A 26,872-nucleotide genomic window follows, 5' to 3' on the forward strand; every position below is an offset into this window, starting at 1 on the left:
TGTTTTCGTATGTCGGTAGCTAACAGCAGTATAAATTTCAGCCTAATATTTGTCGTAGTTTTAGAGATACGAAATATCACTAAAAGCGCGGAATTTCAAGCGTACATGAATCATCAACTCCTTATGAGGTTCACAAGTATTATATAATAATTCCCAAAGTAGTTTGATGGAATATCCCAGCGTTTAAGAAGGAAAACAGTTTTGTGTAAATTATTTCATTTTACATAAGAATACGTGTTATTGGTCTTGTATTTCTCGATAAACCATGCCAATTGCACTTGTATTCTTATTGACTGAATGAAGGAATAAGTACGAGTTACGAGTATATGTGACCTGTGAATATTTGCAATTGTGAATAACTAGATACATAATTACACCATGGGATCCTGATTCTGAATCGGGTGAGTCATACAGAACGGGGAAAATTTGTGGTTTGTAATAATACGGTTTACACTTTAACGGTATAGGGGAAACGAGAAACGTACTCGGATAGGTCAGTTATGCAAAGAAAAGATTAATTTACTGTTATTGGGTTTTCCAAAACCAATACACACATGTTATAAAAATGGACTTATATTTGTGTGTGTACTGGACTCGGCAAATTTTAAACCAACGGTCTTCTGGAGGTACGTGGACAACACATTTGTGGTATGGGATGGATGAATTACATCGATTTCTTGAGCATTTGAATTCCATCCATGCTAACATCAAATTTACTATGCAAATAGAAGACGGCTGCTTCCTCTTTTTGGATGTTGTCGTTCGCCGTAAAGTTGATGGCACATTAGGACATGCCGTATATCTGAAACCAATACACACAAATGTATACCTTCATGCCAGCAGCTGCCATCACCCTTCACAGATCATAGGTGTCCTTAAGACCTTAGTGCACAGGGCGCACTGTATATCCGATAAAGACAATTTGCAAGAAGAGCTCACATACCTCAATAGCATTTTTAAGATAGTAATTCCTTCATATTTAGTGCATTTTTGAGCTATGTGGGTGCTCTTTCCTCGAAGATAGGCCGTATTCTTGAGAAAAACTGTGTTAAGGCGATCTTCCGGCCCCCCACGAAGATTGCAGCTTTACTCGGCCCTGTGAAGGAAGATTTACAGCGTCGTAAAGCGGGTGTGTATCAGATTCCTTGCGGAAATTGTGAGAAGCCATACATGGGCCGAACACGCACCGTTCGTGAGAGGTGTGTGGAGCATCGAAGATACACACGCTTATTACAGCCAGACAACTCAGCTGTGGCCGAACATTGTATTGATACAGGGCATTCCATGAATTACAGTGATGTGAAGATTTTAACATCCACATCTTCCTTTTGGGAATCTGTCTTCAAGGAAGCTATAGAGATGAGATTAGATTAGCTAATAATTTAATAAATAGATATAATTGTTTTAATTTGGACAATGCATGCAATCGGGCTCTTGGGATAATTAAACTGCACCGCCGCCGATCATACATCGACAAGCGAATCGAATGTCTACGCCTTCGCCACAGACGGAGCATGTGTAAGCGTATTTCTTTGCCACCGACCAGCATCTGTGACCCGCATGTGCATTACAGCAGCGGTGGAGAATATAAGGCCGCGCTTGTCATCTTTAGTACATTTCTTTACTACTAAGACACTCGTACAGTCGAATCAACTCAAGGAAATCCCTGACACCTGGCAGCGGTTTTGATAGCGTTCAACTGCGAAGCGCAAACGGCTGCAGGGAATAACCACCTGTCGAGTTACGAAGAGGCGTTGCCAAAGAGATGTTCACAAAATCACGTAGTATACTTGTATTTGGCGTTACAATTAACAGGTCGTAGCGGCAGTCTCTTAAATACTACGGAGTAGATTATCTCCATCTTTTTCTCATGGGCAGCCTCGTTGCTTGCTCAAGGGTGGGCTCACCTAAAAATTTATTCGTCATAGCTCTTGGACTTGTAACTAGGAATATTGTTTGTAATCAAGTTCTGAATTAAATATTGCAAATAATGGCGTGGGATAAAAGGATTCGGGGATCGGAGGTGTTAGCACTGAGCTCTGAAAAGGCGCTTTAATTTTGGTTCGTGTGGTGTTGGAAAGCAGTAACTGATGATTGGATGGAATGATTGTACAATTTCCGGAATTTCTATGTGAACTTTGACCTACTTCGAAAACCTTAATTCCGCTTGGTGGTCTGAACAAATTTTGATCTAGAATTAAGTCAAAGTGAACAACTTGGAGACTACTAATCGAAGATTCAACCCACAGCCAATCCGTCTGTATTTTTCCGTTAACAGCGTGAAATGGATACCGTAAGCTGGCTACTCGTCGATCGTGCTTGTGTGTGAATGTTGTATTCAAAACTACAAACTACACGTTCCAGTCCCATCAACAGGACCACCTCATAGATTCGCCGTCAATGTGCAGTTACGACTCACAGACAACAGGTGACAGCACGAGCGCTGGAGGTTACATAAAGCGTGGTGGTGGGACTCTGAAAACAGTGCAGTTATTGTCGTTACACAGAAACGGAGCGATTTATCTTACGTCCAAATGGGCATGATCATTGGGTTTCGGGTCATGCGGGCCAAAGGCGAAAGTATTTCCAAAACGGCTAAGTTCTTAAACTGTCTGCGTGCCGCGTGGCAACACGGTGGTATCCAAAACTGGCACCATGGCAACTGTGATGCACCACGGGCCATAGAAGGCAGGGTGAACGACAGCTGCGGGGATATGTATGGGCGAATAGAACTATTGAGCAACTATCGTTCCAGGTGAACCAGTGGGCTTACTGTGTATGGGCCTCTGCAGCAGGCACCTGGTTCGTGCACCCATGCTGACTGCTTGTCAGCGACGACGAAAGGTGGATGAATCACGTTTTATGCTCCAACGGACAGATGGCCGTTGGCGTGTACGGCGTGAAACGTCTGAAAGCAGAGGGCCCAGTCCGGAGGAGGGAGCGTTACGGTCTGGGTGAGGTTTTCATGGCACTCCGTGGGTGATATCGTCATTTTGGAACGTACAATGGATCAACACAACTACGCATCTATCTTTGGGGACGCTTTCCACAATTGCAGCAGTTTGCTTTCCCTCAGCAAAATGGCATCTACCAGCAGCACAATGAAATGTCATTCAGCTCGCAGAGTACGTGCGTGATTCAAAGATCAGCAGGACGAGTTTACCATACTTCCCTAGCCACCAATCTCACCGGATTTAAATACACTGCCGGAAAATAGTACACTCGAAAAGATGACGTCGATTTTGAGGTGAGGTGGTTAGTGTTTAACGTCCCGTCGACAGCGAGGTCATTAGAGACGGAGCGAAAGCTCGGGTTAGGGAAGGATTGGGAAGGAAATCGGCCGTGCCCTTTCAAAGGAACCATCCCGGCATTTGCCTGAAACGATTTAGGGAAATCACGGAAAACCCAAATCAGGATGGTTGGAGACGGGATTGAACCGTCGTCCTCCCGAATGCGAGTCCAGTGTGCTAACCACTGCGCCACCTCGCTCGGTCGATTTTTGATCCGATGACGGCTTATGGCACCTGAAGGGTTGTTGTGGTCTTCAGTCCTGAGACTGGTTTGATGCAGCTCTCTATGCTACTCTATCCTGTGCAAGCTTCTTCATCTCCCAGTACCTACTGCAGCCTACATCCTTCTGAATCTGCTTAGTGTATTCATCTCTTGGTCTCCCTCTACGATTTTTACCCTCCACGCTGCCCTCCAATGCTAAATTTGTGATCCCTTGATGCCTCAGAACACGTCCTATCAACCGGTCCTTTCTTCTTGTCAACTTGTACCACAAACTCTTCTCCCCGATTCTATTCAATACCTCCTAATTAGTTATGTGATCTACACATCTTATCTTCAGCATTCTTCTGTAGCACCACATTTCGAAAGCTTCTATTCTCTTCTTGTCCAAACTATTTATCGGCCATGTTTCACTTCCATATATGGCTACACTCCATACAAGTACTTTCAGAAACGACTTCCTGACACTTAAATCTATACTCGATGTTAACAAATTTCTCTTCTTCAGAAACGCTTTGCTTGCCAGTGCCAGTCTACATTTTATATTCTCTCTACTTCGACCATCATCAGTTATTTTGCTCCCCAAATAGCAAAACTCCTTTACTACTTAAAGTGTCTCATTTCCTAATCTAATTCCCTCAGCATCACCCGACTTAATTCGACTACATTCCATTATCCTCGTTTTGCTTTTGTTGATGTTCATCTTATATCCTCCTTTCAAGACACTGCCCATTCCGTTCAACTGCTCTTCCAGGTCCTTTGCTGTCTGACAGAATTACAATGTCATCGGCGAACATCAAAGTTTTTATTTCTTCTCCATGGATTTTAATTCCTACTCCGAATTTTTCTTTTGTTTCCTTTACTGCTTGCTCAATATACAGATTGAGTAACATCGGGGAGAGGGTACAACCCAGTTTCACTCCCTTCCCAACAACTGCTTCCCTTTCGTGCCCCTCGACTCTTATAAATGTCATCTGGTTTCTGTACAAATTGTAAATAACCTTTCGCTCCCTGTATTTTACCCCTGCCACCTATAGAATTTCAAAAGCTTTCTCTAAGTCTACAAATGCTAGAAATGTAGGTTTGCCTTTCTTAATCTTTCTTCTAAAATAAGTCGTAAGGTCAGTATTGCCTCATGTGTTCCAACATTTCTACGGAATCCAAACTGATCTTCCCCGAGGTTGGCTTCTACTAGTTTTTCCATTCGTCTGTAAAGAATTTGCGTTAGTATTTTGCAGCTGTGACTTATTAAACTGATAGTTCGGTTATTTTCACATCTGTCAACACCTGCTTTCTTTGGGATTGGAATTATTACATTCTTCTTGAAGTCTGAGGGTATTTCGCCTGTCTCATACATCTTGCTTACCAGATGGTAGAGTTTTGTCAGGACTGGCTCTCTCAAGGCCGCCAGTAGTTCTAATGGAATTTTGACTACTCCCAGAGCCTTGTTTCGACTAAGGTCTCTGTGCTCTGTCAAACTCTTCACACAGTATCGTATCTCCCATTTCATCTTCATCTACATCCTCTTCCATTTCCATAATATTGTCCTCAAGTACATCGCCCTTGTATAGGCCCTCTATATACTCCTTCCACCTTTCTGCCTTCCCTTCTCTGCTTGGAACTGGGTTTCCATCTGAGCTCTTGAAATTCATGCACCTTTTCTCCAAAGGTCTCTTTAATATTCCTGTAGACAGTATCTCTCTTACCCCTAGTAAGATAAGCCTCTATATCCTTCCATTTGTCCTCTAGCCATCCCTACTTTGCCATTTTGCACTTCCTGTCGATCTCATTTTTGAGACGTCTGTATTCTTCTTGGTCTGCTTCATTTACTGCATTTCTATATTTTCTCCTTTCATCAATTAAATTCAATATTTCTTCTGTCACCCAAGGATTTCTGCTAGCCCTCGTCTTTTTACCTACTTGATCCTCTGCTGCCTTCACTACTTCATTCCTCAGAGCTACCCATTCTTCTACTGTATTTCTTTCCCCCATTCCTGTCAATTGTTCCCTTATGCTCTCCCTGAAACTCTGTACAACCTCTGGTTTAGTCAGTTTATCCAGGTCCCATCTCCTTAAATTCCCACCTTTTTGCAGTTTCTTCAGTTTTAATCTACAGTTCATAACAAATAGATTGTGGTCAGAGTCCACATCTGCCCCTGGAAATGTCTTACAATTTAAAACCTGGTTCCTAAATCTGTCTTACCATTATATAATATATCTGAAACCTGTCAGTATCTCCAGGCTTCTTCCATGTATACAACCTTCTTTCATAATACTTGAACCAAGTGTTAGCTATGATTAAGTTATGCCTTGTGCACTGTCCACCAGGCGGCTTCCTCTTTCATTTCTTAGCCCCAATACATATTCACCTACTACGTTTCCTTCTCTCCCTTTTGCTACTGTCGAATTCCAGTCACCCATGACTATTAAATTTTCGTCTCCCTTCACTACCTGAATAATTTCTTTTATCTCTTCATACATTTCATCAATTTCTTCATCTGCAGAGCTAGTTGGCATATAAACTACTACTACTATTGTAGTAGCCGTGGTCTTCGTGTCTATCTTAGCCACAATAATGCGTTCACTATGCTGTTTGTAGTAGCTTACCCGCAATCCTATTTTTTATTCATTATTAAACCTACTCCTGCATTACCCCTATTTGATTTTGTATTTATAACCCTGTAATCACCTGAACAAAAGTCTTGTTCCTCCTGCCACCGAACTTCATTAATTCTCACTATATCTAACTTTAACCTATCCATTTCCCTTTTTAAATTTTCTAACCTACCTGCCCGATTATGGGATCTGACATTCCACGCTCCAATCCGTAGAACGCCAGTTTTCTTTCTCCTGATAACGACGTCCTCTTGAGTAGTCCCCGCCCGGAGATCCGAATGGGGGACTATTTTACCTCCGGAATATTTTACCCAAGAGGATGCCATCATCATTTAATCATACAGTAAAGCTGCATGCCCTCGGGAAAAATTACGGCTGTAGTTTCCCCTTGCTTTCAGCCGTTCTCAGTAGCACATCAGCAAGGCCGTTTTGGTTAGTGTTACAGGGCCAGATCAGTCAATCATCCATACTGTTTCCCCTGCAACTACTGAAGAGGCTGCTGCCCCTCTTCAGGAACCACATGTTTGTCTGGCCTCTCAACAGATACCCCTCCGTTTTGGTTGCACTTACGGTACGGCTATCTGTGTCGTTGAGGCACGCAAGCCTCCCCACCAACGGCGAGGTCCATGGTTCCTGGGGGGGGGGGGTTACTTGAAGGTTAGATGTACTGGTAACGCTGTTCTCCAGCAGATAGCGTAGAGACATTGCTACCAGACCGCCATTTGGTCAAGCCTTTAACAGGGAATGCTCACAGCCAGAAGGCTCAGTGTGGTGCAGAAGTCCGAAGTAAGGAGGCAACCACTCCACAGAGAGGCACTCGCGCTTCCTATACTCAACTGAGCGAGTTTGAAAGGGGTCAAGTTGTGGTGTTCTGGTCCTTCTGAACGCCATGCGTCAGTTGTGCCACGATGCTGGTCTCGGTTGTCAGGTGAACATTCTCGCACCTGTAGACGAGATTTTTGACATCCATGCAGCACACGTGCCCCTCCCAGGATCTAAGTGTTGTAAGGGCAGCAGTGGCACGTCGTACAGCTACACCAGCACAGATAAGAGGGCTTGAGAGCCCAGGCGTGTCAACACGCACTGTTGTTAATCGGTTGTCAGTATTTGCATTACGGGCACACACACTTCTAGCCTGTCTTATACCACAGCCTCGATGTGCACGGTAAAGAGTGGTTCCGTCAGAGGATCACTTGGAAGATGAAATGGCGCGCCGTGGTCTTCAGCTATGGAAGCAGATTCAGCTGCCATCAAGTGATAATTTGCGTGTACGACATAGACGTGGTGAGCGATAACTCGTAGAGTGCATTCGTCCGACACACACTGGCCTCACCCCAAGACTTTTGCTCTGGGATACAATAAACTAAAACTCTTGTTCACCCTTGGAGTTCTCGAGGGGATGCTAACATGCGCTCGGTACATTCTTAGACCTGTTCTTTTGCCGTTTCTGCAACAGGAAAGTGATGTGTTTCTCTAACAGCATAACGCTTGCCCCACTCTACCCACTGAACTCAATATGCTCTGTAAGATGTGCATCAATTTCCCTGGTCAGGACGATATCGGGACTTGTCCCCAGTCGAGGACATGTAGGGTATGATGGCGAGAAGTGACTCACGCGACTCGTCAACCAACAAGTGCGTGAACAATTCGAGCGGGCTTGCAATGACGTACCTAGGGGCAGTAGACGCCATCTCTACAATCAGCTAGATGCCAGAACAGGCACACCACTGCCGGCCGTGGAGGCTACACCATATACTGTTATGGGCGTTTCAGTGTGGCTCGATACCTGCTACTTCAGTACCACTTGTGCTGTTGATCTGTAAATGCAGTCGTTCCATATACTCCATAAATACTGTTGCAATATTAAATCTGGAGTGAACCCGAAATATGTAAAAAGGTGTACTATTTTGTTTTTCGGAAGTGTGCAATCGAAAATCCATGGGACCAACTCCATTGGACTCCAGGTCGCAAACATTACCCTGATTGCTGTTTTGTTTCGAGAGCGAAGTGGTGGTACTACGTCCAATCTATTAAAAAAAAAAAAAACCAAATCGCCTCACAAAATATGCTGGTATCTTTTCAAAAGCTCAATAATTAGCGAAAGCATTCCATTCCATAATGCATTTCGTTCTGTGCTCTACAAACGTGGAGTTCATCTTGCACACAGTTCTCTAACAGGTGATACAGAAAGAAGGTTATCATTAATCTGAAATTTGGTTTCAAGACAACAGTGCTTTACTAGGCTTTAATGGCAAAATGCAGGTCGTTTCTGGCAAAGGTTGTTACCTACACCAACTTTAGATGCAGTTTTTAGTGACAGTCTTTCAAAAGAAAAATAAGAAAGCCTATAGAATTCCATTTTACACACACACACACACACACACACACACACACACACACACAACGCTTCTGCGACAATACGCTGTTATGTAGTTCATGTAGATATTTGACACGTTATTTCGTAAGACGTACCAACATAACAAAATTTCAGAGATGCCAGCGGAATTTCGGTGACATACGAAAACTCATCCTCGTTGAAGGAGCCAAAACAGCATCTATACTGTACGACGATTTATTTGAAAGTAGCTGAGTAGCTGCCCGGGTATATACTTCAATTCTATTAGTGAATCTCCTGCTGCCCCCCCCTCCTCTATGTCAATTTCCTCTGCCCCATTCCCCCCCCCCCCCACCCCCCGCCTACAAATAGCGATTCTTTCCAGACAATAACTGATATGTCCGCCAGGTGCGGAAAGCGCACGAAAATTCGTCTAGTTGTTTGGAGATCAGCGTGTTCAAAGACACACAGACACGACGGCTTGATTGCTTTATTATCAGTACAGATGTATAAGTTTGAAGCGTCCACTGCTGGAAGGAATTCAGCAGTAGGTGTGACGCACGGCTGTAGAATGCTGCGAAATCGGCCCTGAATCTAAGCAAAGACGCTTGCAAATTGATAAGGCACTTCTGGTCAGCAATGTACAAAATGGATACCATCAGAATACGGTAATGTGGAAACAGCAAGTACGTTGATTTATCGTGGTACGCCGGAAAGTAGTGGCCATCATCGGTAGACGATATGCTGATGTTCAACCCACTACGTACCTCCGGCATGTCGCGTGCGCATAGTTGACTTGCTGATGCGTTGCTGCAGGCACTGTACGCAAAGGCGCAAAGGCTACGGACTGGAGACGGCCTAGCTGCGACTCATATCGCTTACGATAAGGTAGACAGGCCGACGTCACACTTTGCTGACCTCCTGCACTGCATGTGTCAGTGTTTGGTGCCTTGTGGAAGCAGGTCGGAACCAGAGACTCTAGATTTAGCCCACCTCCCGAGGGTAGTAACACCGGTTTATGATGCCTGTATGTGATTTGGAAGCGTTGTGGCATGTGACACGGCAAAGAGAATACATAAGCGGACCAGAAACATTTTGGGTATTGTTATAGCAAAGACTTTTTCTTTTCTTGAGTTATCAGTTTTGTGATTGGTTTGATGCGGTTCGCCACGAGTTCCTTTCCTGCCCCAACTTCTTCATTCCAGAGTAGCACTTGTAAGATACATCCTCGATTATTTGATGGGTGTTTACAAATGTCTTCCCTCACAGTTGCAACCCTATATAGCTCCCTCTATTCTTAACAGATGTCCTATCGTCGGTTTCCTTCTTCTTGTCAGTGTTTTCCATATATTCCTTTCGTCACCGATTCTGCGAAGAACCTCGTCATTCCTTATCAGTATACCTTAGTTTTAACATTCTTCTGTCGCACCGCATCTCAGACGCTTCGAGTCTCTTCTGTTTAGTTTTTTCCACTAACTAGACGCTGTACTGAAAACGTACGCTGTCAAAATTTCCTTCCGCAAATTAAGGCCTATGATATATACTATTGGACTTCTTTTGACCAGGAATTCTCTTTTTGCCTATGTTAGTCTGCTCTTCATGTCCTCTTACTCCGTCCGTCATGGGTTATTTTGCTTCCAAAATAGTATAATTCCTGCGTCTACTTCGTGATCCCCAATTTTGATGTTGAATTTCCTGCTATTCTTATTTCTGCTACTTCACTTTACCTTTACGTTCACCTTTTTCCGGTTTTCTCTGAATCCGTATTGTGTACTCATCAGACTGTTCATTCCATCCAAAGATCCTGCGAGTCTTCAATTTGCTAAAAACAACAATATCAGCAAATCTTACGATATCCTTTCACTCTGAATTTTATGTCCACTCTTGAACCTATGTTATTTTCGTCATCTTTTTAGATATATGGATTGACCAGTAGGGGCGAAAACTATATCCTTGTCTTACACCGTTTTTAATCGCAACACTTGGTTCTTCATCTGCCACTATTACTGTTCCATGGCTGTTCTTATACATATTGTGTGTTACCCGTCTTTCCGTACAGCTTACTATAATTTTTCTCAAAATTTCGAACTTCTTGCACCATTTTACGTTGTCGACGAATGCCATGCACGTCTCCTGATGTTCCTTCAGTCTTGCTTCCACCATCAGCCGCAACGTCAAAACTCCGTCTCTTCTGCCTCTATCTTTCCTAACAGATCGTCATCCAACACATCCTCTATTTTCTTTTCCATTCCTGCGTATTTTACTCTAGTCAACAACTTGGATACACAAGCTGTTTATGGGTACTTTTCAGTTATGTCCTTGGTATCTTCGGAATTGCGTGGATGGTATTTTTTCGGAAAGTCTGCTGGTATGTCGCCAGTCTCATATATGATAACACCAACGTGAATAATCGTTTTGTTGCCATTTCTCCCAATGGTTTTAGAAATTGTGCTGGAATGTTATATGTCCCTTCTGCCTTATTTGATCTTAAGTCCTCCAAAGCTCTTTTATATTTTGATTCTAATACTGTATCACTTATCCCTTCTAAATAGACTGCTGTATCTTCCTCCATCACATCAGACAGATCTTCCCCATCATAGAGACCTTCAATGTACTCTTTCCACCCATCCACTCTCTCCTCTCCATTATGCAGTGGAATTCCCGTTGCACTCTTATATTACCACCCTTGCTTTTAATTTCACCGAAGGTTGTTTTGACTTTCCTGTATGCGGAATCATTTCTCTTTTTAGATTTCTTCATTTTTCGTGTCATTTCGCCTTAGCTTCCCTGCACTTCCTATTTATTTCATTTCTCAGGGACTTATATTTGCCAATTCCCTAAATTTCCTGAATATTTTTCTCCTACCTTCTGTCACCGATAAACTGAAGTATTTCCTCTGTTACCCACGGTTTCTTCGCAGTTACCTTCTTTGTACCTATGTTTTTCTTTCCAACTTCAGTGATTGCCCTTTTTAGAGATGTTCACTCCTCTTCAACAATACTGCCTACTGAACTAGTCCTTATTGCTGTATCTATAGCCTTAGAGAGCTTCAAACGTATCACGTCATTCCTTAGTACATCTGTATCCCACTTCTTTGCGTATTGATTCTTCGTGGCTAATCTCTTCAACTTCAGCCTACTCTTCATCACTACTACATTGTGATCTGAGTCTATATCTACTTCTGGGAACACCTTACAATCCAGTATCTGACTTCGGAATCTCCGTCTGACCTTGATGTAGTCTAGCTGAAATCTTCCTGTATCACCCTGCCTTTTCGAAGTAGACATTCTCCTGATTCTTGCTAGCTCAAATTTATTACGGAACTCAAGTAGTCTTTCTCCTCTCTCATTCTTTGTCCCTAGCACATGTTCTCTTGCATCCTTTTCTTCTATTCCTTCCCCTACACCTGCATTCCAGTACCCCATGACTATTAGATTTTCATCTCCCTTTACGTACTGTATTACTCTTCCAATATCTTCAGCTTGCGACGTCGGCATGAATACCTGAACTATCAATTCGTGTTGCTGTCGATTCTGAAAAGAACAACGCTATCACTGGTCTAGTCACATCCACGCCTCCTCATAGAAAGCAGAGGTCGGGGGCTTGCACGCTCTGTAAACCAGGATAGATGGTGATATGTGGCATATCCGACGACAGGGGTAGGATTAGTTATGAATAGGAAAGTAGGGCGGAGTGTGTGTTCACAGTATCATTCTCTCCGCCCTACCTTCCTATACATAACTAATCCTACCCCTGTTGTGCAATTTTCTGCTGCTGTTGTTATTACCGTATACTCATCTGACCAGAAATCCTTATCTTCTTTCCATTTCATTTCACTGATCACCACTGAATCTAGATTGAATATTTTCATTTCCCTTTTCAGATCTTCTAGCTTCCCTAACACGTTCAGGCGTCTGACATTCCAAGCCACGATTCGTAGAACGTTATCCTTTCGTTGGTTATTCAGTCTTTTGCTCATGGTCACCTCCTTGCTGGCTGTTCCCTCCCGGAGCTTGGGATGGGGGACTATTTCGGAGTCTCTTGCCAATGGAGAGATCAACATGACACTTCATTTACAGGCCACATGTCCTGTGGATTTACATTACATGTCTTTAATGCAATGGTTTCCGTTGCCTCATTGCCTTGTGCATCCTCATGCCGTTGATCATTCATGGTTCTTCCGTCTTTGGGAGCAGTTTCCCACCCCAAGGACAACAGACTGTCCTAAAACTCTGTCTGCTCCTCAGCCCTTTTTGACAAGACCGTTGGCAGAATGAGGGTAACTTCTTTTACGGATTCTTCGACCGCCAGTGCTGATTATTAATCAAAATTTAAACGGTTGCGGTTCTTGAACCAGATATCGAGGATGTTTTGATCACTAATCACAGACGCTATCCCTAGACCACGGATACAAGACCCCTAAGTGGAAGTTCAAACGGGTCGCATTACCAGTACTTCAGTATCCCACTTCCTGTCACAGAGATTCTTTCAGATGATTCTTTTAAACTTTAGGCTAACCTCTACAATTACTAAATTATGATCTGTTTCTTCATCTTATAATACATTATCTGATTTCGGAATCTGTCTTAGAACAGTGTAATCCAGCTGGAACCTTCCCCCGTCTACCGGTATGTTTCAAGTATATCTCCTCCTTTGGTAATTCTTGAACAGTTTGTTTAATCATCTTGTGGTGCTTCAGTTCTTCTTATGTCCATGCTTACTACGGAATGTGAAACACTTTTTTTCTGATTTGTTTCGCCCAGACATGTTTCAGCACATTTTGTGCAATCTTCAGTGGGTTATTTTTTATTTTCTAACTGTAAAATTGTTGTTACTTATTAACATTTAGCGAAACTTTTGGTACATAATATTTACAATTGTGAATGAATAATTGTTGGAAAGTATTATACATCATTTGTTCATAGTTCACAGTTGAGATATTTATTAACGACCTGATGCACTATGTGTTATTTATAACATTATGTCAAAGTTCTATTTATAACTAATTGGCAAAAAGAGTGGATGTACGCATTAATTTACATACCTTACGTGGTACTATTAGACATTTACTTTGGTAGCTATTCTGCTACACAATCTAAAACCTCCCATGTATGAAACAACAAAACGTAATTTTGTTTGTTAGTATCTGAAATTTATTGCAGAACTCAGTCTTTCTTATTGCTCATTCATACTGCCAAGCCCATATTCTTCCGTAAACCTTTCTTCTATTCCTTTACCTACAACCGCTTCCCCCCCTCCCCCCCCCCCCCCCCCAAACCGCTCCCAACTGCTTGGACAGCCTCCTCCCGACCATCTCGGCGAGAGGAGGTCCTCCTGACCAGGTTGCGGATTGGGCATTGCCGGTTTAGCCACCGCTACCTGCTCTCCGGTGACCCAGCCCCGCAGTGCCCTTGTGGTCAGGCATTAACAGTGCGCCATGTTTTATTGTCGTGTCCCCGCTTTAGTCAATCTCGTGTTGTCCTGTCCCTGCCATCTACTTTACCGGATATTTTAGCTGATGACGCTCGAGCAGCTGCTCGTGTTCTGCGTTTTATAACTTTGACTGGCTTGTCCAAAGACATCTAAACTTTTTACTTATTTTATCTGCATCTTTGTCAGGTCTTTCTGGTGTTCCCCCCTCCCTTGAGTTTTACTAGATTCCATGTGCTCTAACAACGGTGACTGGGCGCTAATGACCTCAGTAGTTGAGCGCCCTTAACCCCCACAAAAAAAACCCCGCCCACCTGCCTTCCCCTTCTTCCTGATTATTAGGCTGTCATCTCCCTTAGCATAAATACCCGTTCAATATCCTCATATACTTCCTCTGCCACTTCATTTCTGCTTGCGATATCGGCATGTATAGCTGAACTGTCGTTCAGGGTGTAACGTCTCCTGGCAAAACACATATAATATAAGGTAAAAAAGGAGAAAAGAATAATTGAACTGGATAATTGTAATTGCGTGGACAAAGACTCTGTGAACTTTATATAATAAAGGGAATCCACTATGTGCCATGTTTTGTACTTGTATAGAATTATGTACCGATTTTTTAAAGATAGTATCTGCGTCTGCGAGTACCGAAAACGCCACAGACGATACTTATTAAATATTAAACAAAAATGAGAATATGTCACAACGAGTATAAATACTAGTGACCGAGCATTAATTTCTCTGTCGTCTTCTTGGAGTTACGTGAGTAGGAAGAGCCTGTGACGCTATACTGTATGCTTGTGTAGCATTCTTTTGTCAAGAGTGAGAGAAGGACGCCATTAGGCATTGGTTTGTAAAGGTGTGTAATAATTTAATCTGTCTAAATGTTTTGAATAGTTACTTAGTGAAAACTTGCATTACGATTTGTAATAAGCTTGCCTGGTATTTCATCCCATCCTTTTAAGACATTTTCAGTTATTTAAATATTATTCGTGGTGCAGAGCTGCGCTACGAACGAACGAGCCGCTGCCGCGGCGCATTCAAACTGCATTAAATGAAACCAATAATACCGCAAAGAAGCGGACAGGTAATAGTGAACCAAAATTATTTCTTCCAGCTTTCGGAATTGCAGGGCAGAGCAGCAGATTTTATGACGGGTTTTGCAGGTGAACGCGGGCTGCGGATGATATTTTATTAACAGTGCAAAAAGATAATTTACCTTTATAACATAAAAGAAATCTTGCTGTGCGTAGTTCTGGTCTGGTAAATATTATAGTAACAACATTTTATTCTCTGATAAGTATCATGTTCTCGTGTAAGTAGTGGTACTTATTGGTGTTTTACTGTTAACAAAAATCCACTGCAAAATTTTGATGTTGAGCAAACATTGCGTACTGTAACATCAGTACTGATGAAGAAATAATTTTCGGTAATCTTTTCAATAACTGTAAAGTAAGGAAGATATGTTGAACTTTATAGCTAGTTATAGTAACGAAACACTGTTCCTTTAATAGAAAGCCAGATCCAGAATAATAAGAATATAATACATTTTGTTTTGTTGAAAATTAATGATCCAAAGAAAGTCATAGCACAGCATCCCTAAAAAGCATTTCAGGGCTCTTTTCGTAGCAACATATTTTATCTCATATATTAGTTGTTACGCGAGCAATAAGCAAAGCAATAGAGACAGCGAAAAGGGCTTTGAGAACAACCCTTCGTTGAACTGTTCACAGTAGCTTACTCTCCTCACTCTCTTCCTATTCTGGCCGAATCCTATCTCCATTTGCCCGCATCTCGTGGTCGTGCGGTAGCGTTCTCGCTTCCCACGCCCGGGTTCCCGGGTTCGATTCCCGGTGGGGTCAGGGATTTTCTCTGCCTCGTGATGGCTGGGTGTTGTGTGCTGTCCTTAGGTTAGTTAGGTTTAAGTAGTTCTAAGTTCTAGGGGACTGATGACCATAGATGTTAAGTCCCATGGTGCTCAGAGCCATTTGAACCTATCTCCATCGTACCATTTCCTGCTGCTATTGATATTAGGCTATTTTCGTCTGACCAAAAGTCCTTATCTTTTTTCAGTTTCACTTGAATGTTCCCCACGACATCTAGATTGAGCTTTATTCATGTCACTTTTTAGATTTTATAGCTTTCCTACAACGTTCAAACTTCTGCCATTCCGCCTCGTAGAATGTTATACAGTCTTTCGTTATTCCATATCTTTTTCTCGTGGTTACCGCCTCCTCCTCCCAGAGATCGAAATGGGGGAATAATCCGGAACCTTTCGCCAATGTCACATTTTCAATTACAGGCCGTATGTCCTGTGGGTACACATTGTGCGACTTCCATGAAGTGGTTTCCAGTGCTTTCTGCATTTTCATCATTGCTGATCTTCCGCCTTTCTAGGGACAGTTTTCCACCCCAAGGCAAGAGTGTACCTCTGTACGCTACTTCGCCCTCTTTGATAAGACAATTGGCAGAATGAGGGTGACTTTTTATGTCAGAAATCTTCAGCAGCAGTTACTGATGATTTTCATTCAGAGAACACAGCAGCTGGATGTGGGGAAATCCACTGACATAAGGGGATTTTGATTGATTGTTACGGCCTGGCTGAACAGATTGTTATAGCCCGGTCCTTGGAACTAACATCTCGGCATTGGATCTCGGAATTACTGAAGCTGGTCGGCTGTATGTGTACTGTCGTGAGTATCAGTGAAAAGTAGTTGAAGAACGGCGATGAAATTACGAGTACGTGACAGGGTCCTTACGTCCAGGCGCCCTCACAAAAAGCTCTGTAAACCAGAATAGGCGGCAGTCTGTGGCAGATACGTCGACAGAATGCAGTGATGGTGCAGCCACGTGTTTCGTGACACACATTTCAGTGCTTATTGTTGAACATGCGGATCAACGGCAGACCACCCTTAAGTGTTTACTTGTTCACCCAATGACATGGTTATGGTGATTGGAAAGTGGATCAGTGGAAAAGTGTCCTCGTGTTGGAAGAATCAGAGGTTTTTTTGCACCAAGTCGACGGTCGTGTCCGAGGGCGTCGCTACCCTCGCGTCAAGCTGCTAGAAACATGTACCGAGCTACATACGCACTCCAGTGGATGAGTATTAAGCTGTGGGGATATTCATTCGAGATTCCATGTCACCTCTGGTAGTAATCGAAGACACCAAGACAACTGTAGACTACGTGAATATTATTATGGATCATCTGCATGTTTATGTATTCAGACGGCGATGGAATCTACCAGCAGGATAATTGTCCGTGTCTTACGGCTAGAATCCTGCTATAGTGGTCCGATGAGCGTGATAATGGACATACGTTAATGTCTTGGAAACAAAATTTGCCATATTTCGAATCCGATGAACACACACTGGTCCATAATTTACAGGAATTGCATTACCAAGGATGTAATGAACCCAGACCACGGACGCATAGTTCGGAGCAGCGGACAGAGGTTCAGGGCACTTTCTTGCCCTTACAATAAGGAACTGCCATTAAAGGCGGTAGAATCAGTAATCAACGGATTGAAAATTGAAAAGGCAACGGAAACCACCGCGTTAAAGGACTCATAATATGTATCCACAGGACATGTGGCGTGCAATTCAAGATTCCGGATTAGTCTCTCATTCGGATCTCCTGCAGGAGACTGCCAAGGGAGAGATGACCATGAAAAAGCTTGAAAAAAGAACGAAAGGATAAGGTTCTAAGACTCGGAGCGTGGAATATTCTGAGTTCGAAAGTAATAGGGAAGCAGTAAAATCTGAAAAAGGAAATGCTAAGGCTCAGTCTATGTACAGTGGGGGTCAGTGAAGTGAAATGGCAAGAAGACAAGTATTTCCGGACAGATAAGTATAGGGTAATACCAACACCAGCAGAAAATGGTGTAGCGGGACTAGGTTCTTTCTGAATAGGAAGGTAGGACAGCGTGTTAATTACTGTGAACAGTTCAGTGATAGGTCTTTCCTCGTCAGAACTAATACTAAACCAACACGACAGCAATAGAATGAAATTTTTATTCTACAGCGGAGTGTGCGCTGATATGACAGCAATAGTTCGGTTATACATGATGACGCCGCCAGCAGAAGATGAAGAGATACAGAAAGTATATAAGGATACTGAACGGGTAATTAAATACGCAAAAACTAGTAGTCAAGAGGGACTGGAATACGATGGTAGGAGGAGTAGTAGAAGAAAGGATTATTGGAGAATACGGCTCGGTACTAGGAATGAGAGAGGAGAGACGGAGTCCCGCAGTACGTTTCAGCTATCAATAGAGAATGGGAATGGAAATGGAAATGATGTCCCATGCTTCTAGACAGAGCGTAGGGGGACGATGCGGGAGAACCGCACCGCCGTACTAGGCAAGTTCCTAACGGAGGTTGTTTGCCGTTGCCTTCCTCCGACGTAATGGGGATGAATGACGATGATGTAGACGACACAAGAACACCCCGCCATCTCGGGGCAGGTGAAAATCCCTGATCCCGCCGGGAATCGAACCCGGGACACCTTGCTCGGGAAGCGAGAACGCTACCGTGAAACCACGAGCTGCGGACGTTAATAGGGAATACCCTGTTCAAAGATAAGATGATGAGGTAGTATACTTCGGAAAGATATCAATTATATTACATCATGGTCAGGCAGATCGAAATCAGATACTAGATTGTAAGGCGCTCCCAGGAGTAGATATAGATTGGTTCAAATGGCTCTGAGCACTATGGGACTCAACTGCTGAGGTCATTAATCCCCTAGAACTTAGAACTAGTTAAACCTAACTAACCTAAGGACATCACAAACATCCATGCCTGAGGCAGGATTCGAACCTGCGACCGTAGCGGTCTTGCGGTTCCAGACTGCAGCGCCTTTAACCGCACGGCCACTTCGGCCGGCAGCAGATATAGACTCATATCAAAATTTGTTAGTGATGAAGAGTAGGCTGCAATTTAAGAGACAAGTCAGGAAGAATCAGTGTCAAAGAATTGGGATACGGATGTACTAAAGGAATGAAGTCTTAATCGATGATCGCGAACGGCGTAGAGCGGTATGTGATCGGCCATAAGCAGATCTGTTGCAGCGGCTTAGCGGAACATTTCTGGGTGTGGCTAGACCGGTGTCGCTGTCTTCGATGCGGCTTGCAGCGACTATCTTTCCTAGCGGTTGCGTTGCGAGGTACCTGCTTTGCTTTGGCACCTCGCTCTTTGGACGGCATCACACTCATCGTAACGTTGAGTGTGGTGATGTGACTTCTTTAGTGGTGATTCGTACTTCGGATGAATACGTCAAGGTTGTTGCTATCTCAACACGCGGATTATGTACCAGATTCAGGTTTCACAATTTCTCTGAACGCCTCAGCAACACAAATTTTAAGCCGTGCTATAGGAGCACTCATCAGTTATTTACGCGAAGCAGACGTAAGATAGACGACTACACTGCAGAGGAAAGTAGTGAAAGTGAAAACGGAACGGAAATTCTATCATTCAGATGGCTCTGTTTACCCCACAGTCATTCCGAAAAAGTCATATAATTTGTTAAACATACTTTACGAAGCTATTTTTATTACACTCTGCAAGGTGGCGTGGGCAGTGGGGTAGTGGACATAGAATCAAGGTGATCGAAAGGCTAACAAAAAGGTTAGCAGTCAAAAACTGTCCCTGCTAAAAATTGATAAAGTGCCAGTAGGATTCGTGCAAGGAGGGCTTCGTGCAAACTTTATGTAGTTCATCCAACCTGGGAATCGAGAATCTCAATGACTTTGCCTGTTTTCGATATAGAAATTGAGACAGTATCAAAATCTCTACAGTAGACGCTCAGACTAGCCCGAACATACAGAAAGAAGTGATGAGGGCACCTTAGTTCATATACGTAGATACAAAAGATTTAATAAATTATTTACTTATTAAAACATGACTAAAATTTTATGTTTGCAAGCTGTAATATTCGGCTATTATGCTTTTCACAGATGATGAACGGAATGTATATTCTAATGCCAAAAAAATATTTTTGTGTAATATTACAGTTTCACAATTGTCAGTGTTTTTACTTTATCTGCATTCTGAAATGTTGCTTCTTGCGATTCTACGTCAACGGGAAGTACCCTAAAGGTTTTGACGAGTGAGTGAGTTTGCGAGTATCAAAATATGTGACATAAATGATCGAATCTTTTGATTTCTTTGACTTAGAGGCTTAAATTTTTTACACCGCCAAGGGCCCCTAGACCTTAGTGACATAATTGTGAATTTGATACACCAAACTGTCGACGAGAGAAAGAGGGGTTAACAGACGGACAAACAGACGGATAAGAAAAAATTATTCGTGTTGTATAACTAAGTTTTCTCAGAGTTTTTCCTTCACCTCTACTGTTGATTATTGACAAATTCATGATTCCAGGTCAACAGGAAGAACCGTAGAGGTTTTGATGAGGGGGGGGGGGGCTGCGAGTTTCAACATGTGTGACGTAAGTGGCCGAATCTTTTTATTAAATTGACCCAGAAGCTTAAATTATTACACCAAGTGATCATGGACTTCAATATACGACATAAATCTGAACTCAATACATTTACTCGTTCTTTAAAGAAAGGGTTCTTCTCAGTCGGACAGACAGACACAGGCGGACGGACAACAACGCGATTAAGGCATGGAACCCTAAAAAGGGTATAAATTGGTGCCTAGCGGAGTGGAGAGGTGGCCATTAAGACAAAACTATGTGATGGCCTGGGGGAGCAGGAGAGAGTCAGGAGACAGATGCGTGTAACGGTACAAGTGCCAGCCAGCATGAAGCAGCGCGTCTCCGCGCAGACCCTTGCGTGTCCGCACCTGTTGCACCAGCTTGCTTCTCCTACGCTACCTCTCTGGCTGAGGAGGTTGAACAAAGTTCACTGAAGGCGTTCATTCTTCAGTACCTTTCTCTGCAAGTACCCCACGACGAAGGCGTGATGCTGTTGGCGGCCTGGGTAGCATCCAAGCTTGTTAGGATGTCTCAAGAACGAAAATTTATTAAAAAAAACATATCGCCTCTACACTTTCCAGGGGGGGGGGGGGGGGGGGAGAGATACTCGTACAATACTATGTAGCCTGAGAAGCTAGTTTTATTAATTGCAGTATTTACATGAAGTTAATACATTGGAATCCATTACAACTGCTTTTATTTCCGTATAATTTATCTCCACACATCAAAAAAAGTTTTGCATCACCTGGGTTCCCAGAACTGCTGAAGATAGACGTTGACTGTGGATATTGTATCACAGACACTGTCCCTTTGACAGTTCAGAGATGTCGCTAAACCGCCCAAAGATGTAAACAACCATGCATGAGCAGCGCCTATTAGACGGAGGGGGTCCGACAGCCGATTAGTTCGTCATTCCACCAAGGAGGAGGTACACGGCTCGTGTTGTCTGTAGTTCAATCATGCCTAGACGGTCAATACCGCGGTTCGATCGCGTCCGCATTGTTACTTTGTGCCACGAAGGGCTCTCAACAGAGGAAGTGTCCATGCGTCTCGCAGTGAACCAAAGCGATGTTGTTCGGACATGGAGGAGATACAGAGAGACAGGAACTGCTTATGACATGCCTCTCTCAGGCAACCCAAAGGCTACTACTGCAGTGGATGACAGCTACCTACGGATTAGAGCTCGGAGGAACCCTGAGAGCAACGCCACCATGTTGAACAATGTTTTTCGTGCAGCCACAGGACGTCGTGTTACGACTCAAACTGTGCGCAGTAGGTTGCATGATGAGCAACTTCACTCTCAACGTCCATGGCGAGGTCCATATTTGCAACCACGACACCATGCAGCACGGTACAGATGGGCCCAACATGCCGAATGGACCGCTCAGGATTGGCATCACGTTCTTTTCACCGACGAGTGTTGCATATGCCCTCAACTAGACAATCGTCGGAGACGTGTTTGGAGGCAACCCGGTCAGGCTGAACGTCTTAGACACGCTGTCCAGCGAATGCAGCAAGGTGGAGGTTCAATGATGTTTTGGGGTGGCATTATGTGGTGCCGACGTACGCCGCTGCTGGTCATGGGAGGCGCCTTAACGGCTGTACGATAAGTGAATGCCATCCTCCGACCGATAGTTCAACCATATCGGCAGCATATTGGTGAGGAACTCGTCTTCATGAACAACTCGCGCTCCCATCGTGCACATCTTGCGAATGACTTCCTTCAGGATAACGACATCGCTCGACTAGTGGCCAGCATGGTCTCCAGACATGAACCCTATCGAACTTGCCTGGGATTGAAAAGGGCTGTTTATGGGCAACTTGACCCACCAGGTACCCTGAGGGATCTACGCCGAAACGCCGTTGAGGGGTGGGAAAATCTGAACCAACAGTGCCTCGATGAACTTGTGGATAGTATGCCACGACGAGTACAGGAATGCATCAATGCAAGGGCACGTGCTACTGGGTATTCGAGGTACCCGTGTGTACAGCAGTCTGGACAACCACCTCTGAAGGTCTCTCTGTATGGTGGTACAACGTGTAATGTGTGGTTTTTATGAGCAATAGAAGGGGCGGAAATGATTGTTGTTCTCTCTTCCATTTTCTGTACAGGTTCCGGAACTCTCGGAACCGAGGTGATGCAAAACTTCTTTTGATGTGTGTATTTTGAAGCACAGGTAAAGGGGCAGTAGTTATCTCGTCCAAAAATGCTTAATAGTGCAGCATGAGGTATCGCAAACATAACAATTACTATCTTTCCATTACCAATTACATTAAAAAATAAACAATATTTGGTCCATTCTATTTACTAAAATGTTAGGATTACACTCCCGTGTGTTCCTTCTTGAGGCAGAGCATTAGCAACCAGAATTGTACTTCGGCACATTTGATAACCAGGTGTTAAGTCTCTGTGCTGGCATCGAACAAATCTCCACTTTCATATAGCGCACGTAATATGGCATTATGCCAGTGCGTTAGATGTCTCTTACATGTGACTCCAACTGGGTCCAAAAGGGACTTGATTTAATGCCAAACGCAATGTAAGATATTTCATTTTTGCTGTATGATGCTTTTACAATTTAATTTTATGTTAGCTGGATAAATGACTCGAATTGGGTTTCAACCAAAAATATAACGCACACACAAATATCGAAATAAAGCATTAAGTTCGCTGCTGAACAACTTCAATCAAATTCATTGTTTGCGTTAACATTTATCACACGCTCATACATACTGTTGCGGACTTCCATTCATTACATTCCGAATAGCTTCAATATAAGCAGGATACTCACCTGTAGTAAACTTCATTTTTCTGAATTCACCACATACTGAACAAATTGTTCCTATACAGAATTCATATCATCTAGTTCGTCATTATAGAAGTTAGTCAAGTCTACCCCTTCAGATTCAGACAATGAAAATTGAAGTTGTCTCTTATTTATATATTTCTTCTTAGCACTGCCTGTTTGCTTCTTCGTAATGTCTTCTTTCTGAGTTTCGCATTTACTTCCACTTTGTTTCTACATCTATATGAATACTCTTGAATTTTCAACGTCACATTGCGTGGCGTAGCCGCGAAAATTGTGAAATATTGCTTTTCGCCGCTTAGGTTTCTGCTTTCGTTTAGTACACTACCTGTTGCTAAACAAAAGCGAAATTGATGTATTTACAGCACTGATCACTGGAGATTTCAAAGTTGGTGCACTATGCCTAATTTTTTCAACTAGTTCGATGTTCACCCATGTTTTTGGTCAAGAATGAATGTTAGATCATTGCGTTCTTCACCCCTTTTACTCCTACATTTAGTACAGCTAACAGATTATGGTGAGTTCTTATGCCTACCACTTCTCGGACGAAAATTTTTCACGATTTTATTAAAGCCACTGTTTTTTCCACTGTCGCTACTTTGACACAAGTTTCGTTAAGTATCACAGCAAATACATATGGGGTGATATTTATATTTTGGCCTCAGTTAATGTATATGTCACGTACTCCATTATGAGCATTTTGAGGGGTAGAAAAAAACCTGAGATCTAACACCTGTGATAAGTGAGGTGTGTGGCGTGGAATAGTTAGCATTGTTATCCCATTTGTTTTTTTTTACAACATTTGAAGACTCGAAATGATATATGACAGGAATGGTTGTCCAGATTGGCCAGTATAGGGGTTTGTGTTCCAATTTTGTCAACTGTAAACACCCTACGTTCTGTGAATTTATATTTCTCAAGCAGATACTCCAAACTATCAAAATACTGTTTCGAGAAATGCTCTTTGAAAGTAAGTTATTCGGATTATGCTTATTAATACTCCTGGCTGTCTGAAGCATATTTCTGTCTGTTTATCCAGAAAAGGCAGTAGAAATTATTTCCAGCCAGTTCTATTACATTGATAAAATCATTACGAATGTAGCTGTCTTCACATGTAGATCATACAGAGTCATCCAACAGAAAAGATTCGAAAGTTTTAATACATAATATGCCACATTCGTATTCTTCAAAAAATACAGGTGATGGTTCTAAATTACGTTATTTTGCTTCACTGTATTTCAATTTAGCTTTCTTTCGCAATGTTGCTTCCGTTGTACTTTTCATAATTTAAGCTCAGTCATGAACAACACTATTTACGTTTTTCAGGCCATGCGATTTTCAGGAGTTTCTGCCCGTATGCCTGGTGTCACTCAGCATCAGTATGCATACCACAGTTCCATATGTAGTCCTGGTAAATAATTTATCCATTTACTTCCGTCAGTAGGAGTTCGGTGTGGCCGAGCGGTTCTAGGCGCTTCATTCCGAAACTGCGCTGCTGCTACGTCGCAGATTTGAATCCTGTCTCGGACATGGTTGTGTGTGATGTCTTCAGGTTAGTTAGGTTTAAGTAGTTCTAAGTCTAGGGGCCGATGACCTCAGATGTTAACTCCCGTGGTGCTTAGAGCCATTTGAGCCATTTTTGAACATTTTCAGAAATTTACTTCTCAAATGTCGGTACTACTAGACCTCTTTTGGTAAGGAATGCTCTTTTTGCAAGTGCTAGTCTGCCTTTTAAGTCCTTCTCGCTCAGTCCGTCGGGGGTTATTTTGCTGCTTACGTAGAAGCTCATCTACTTCGTGATTTCCAGTTCTGATAAGTTTCTCACTGTTCTCATTTATGCTACTTCTTATTGCTTTCGTCTCCGATTTACTCTCAATCCACATTCTGTACTTATTAGACTGTTCATTCCATTCAACATCTCTCTCCACTTTTGTGTAAGGGCGCTAATAATCTCGGTGTTGAGCGCCCGTAAGCAGCAAAACACACACACACACACACACACACACACACACACACACACACACACACACACACAAACACGGTTCTTGTACATACTGGATATTCCCGTCTTTCCCTTTAGATCTATTTTTCTCAGAATTTCGAACATCTTATAGCCGCCCTTGGCAATCCTCATCTGTGGATGGACTAGTCTGCAATCTTTTTCGGATGGAGAGGTCTTATTGACACTTTTGCAGTTATAGGCCAGAGGATGACGGTTCAAACTCGCGTCCTGCCATCCTGATTTAGGTTTTTCGTGATTTACGGTCCATTTTTTAAAGCTCGGAACATAGATTGGGGTGCCCTGGTGTCTTAGAATAAGCTGTGAGCAATAAAGGGGACTACGACTACGTCTTCTCTTCCTGCTTCTCGTAGGGGATCTGCCATTATCTATCGGCATCGCATTGGCCACACCTGCTGAGCCGCGGCCACATCCAACGGTTTGAGGATCCACCCCACTTTGGTAGTGGTGCTGCTCTGACAGTGGCTCACATCCTACTAGACTGCCACAATTTGGCCACCTTACGGCTAGAGGACGATGCCGAAGCGGCCAATCAGGTTTTGCGTTTTAGCTTGGAATGTGGTTTCTACCCGTGTGAGGCAGGTGACATTACCGAGCGAGGTGGCTCAGTGGTTAGCACACTGGACTCACACTCGAGCGGATGACGGTTCAAACCCGCATCCGGCCATCCTGATTTAGGTTTTCCGTGATTTCCCTAAATTGCTTCAGGCAAATACCGGGATGGTTCCTGTGAAAAGGCACGCAGACTTCCTCCCCATTGTTCCCTAATCCGTTGGGACCAATGACCTCGATGTTTGGTCCCCTCCCAGAAATCACCCAACCAACCAGGGGACGTTGACGTCTGACGCTTGAGGTATTGGAGGTGTGCCCAGTCGCCTGCTTCGAGCCAGGAATCAATGGCTGTCCTTGCTCTGTGGTCCGCCGTAACACCTACCCTTCCCAAGAATTAAATTATTCTTATCCTTTTACATCTGGCTTGGATTTACTGTAGTCGTCGTTGTTCTCTTTCCTGGGATTTGTCAAGTTTTCGGCGCTGCTAGTTCTGTTGCGCTAATGGAAGGTGTGGATGATGTCCCATACTCCGAGGAGCTTAGGGGACGATGCGGGAAACCCGCACAGTTGTACTAGGCAAGGTCCTAGCGGAGGTGGTTTGCCATTGCCTTCCTCCGACCTTATGGGGATGAATGATGATGATGAAGGCGACACGACAACACCCAGTCATCTCGAGGCAGGGAAAATCCCTGACTCCGCCGGGAATTGAACCCAGGACCCCGTGCGCGGGAAGCGAGAACGCTACCGTAAGATCACGAGCTGCTGCTGAAGGTGTGGAAACACCAGTCGAATGCAGAGGGTGGATTTCCCATCGCATGACATGTCCCGGGGGCCTCAGCTGCTTTCTGGGCGGAACAACTCACCCACCTTAACCTCTTACTCCTCTCTCACTTCGGCTCGCTTCAAACTCTTGATTTGATAAATTTTCTTTACAGTCGTGTTCATCAGGATTTTTCTTGTGTCTGCTCCCCCAGTTCGAAGCATAAAGAACAGTGGGACTAATGACCTCGTAGTTTGGTTCTTTTAGCTCCGTCAATTAAGGTGAACATGCAGCTGCCATCCATAGCAAACTACAACCTTTGAGTCATGTTCGTATCCTTCAGTGAGCCAACAGCTTGGGTTACCTTCCTTCATGAAAGGACTGAAGTAGACGGGTTAAA

Source organism: Schistocerca americana, chromosome 6, assembly GCF_021461395.2.
Source record: "Schistocerca americana isolate TAMUIC-IGC-003095 chromosome 6, iqSchAmer2.1, whole genome shotgun sequence".
Lineage (NCBI taxonomy): Eukaryota > Metazoa > Arthropoda > Insecta > Orthoptera > Acrididae > Schistocerca > Schistocerca americana.